Consider the following 565-nt stretch of genomic DNA (forward strand, 5'->3'; position numbering starts at 1 on the left):
TGTGGAGTCTTTACCTGGTTTTGGTATCAGGGTTATGCTGGCTTCATAGAATGAGTTTGGGAGTATTCCATCCTTTTCTATGCTCTGAAGTACCTTTAGTAGTAGTGGTGTTAACTCTTCTCTGAAATTTGGTAGAATTCTCCAGTGAAGCCATCTGGGCCAGGGCCTTTTTGTTGGGAGTTTTTAATTACCTTTTCAATCTCTTCTTTTGTTATGGGTTTATTTAGTTGTTCTACCTCTGATTGTGTTAGTTTAGGTATGTAGTGAGTTTCTAGAAATTTGTCCTTTCCCTATAGGTTTTCAAATTTGTTAGAGTACAATTTTTCATACCATACTGTTATGATTCCTTTAATTTCAGTCGGTTCTGTTGTGATATCACCCATCACATTTATTTTGTGGGTTATCCGCTTCCTCCTGTGTTTCTTTTGTCAGTTTGGTCAATGGTTTATCAATTTTGTAGATTTTTTTCAAAGAACGATGTTTTGGTCTTGTTAACTCTTTTAATTGTTTTCTATTCTCTATATCATTTAATTCTGCTCTAATTCTTATTATTTCCTTTCTTCTG

Source organism: Trichechus manatus, unplaced genomic scaffold, assembly GCF_000243295.1.
Source record: "Trichechus manatus latirostris isolate Lorelei unplaced genomic scaffold, TriManLat1.0 scaffold00108, whole genome shotgun sequence".
Classification (NCBI taxonomy): domain Eukaryota; kingdom Metazoa; phylum Chordata; class Mammalia; order Sirenia; family Trichechidae; genus Trichechus; species Trichechus manatus.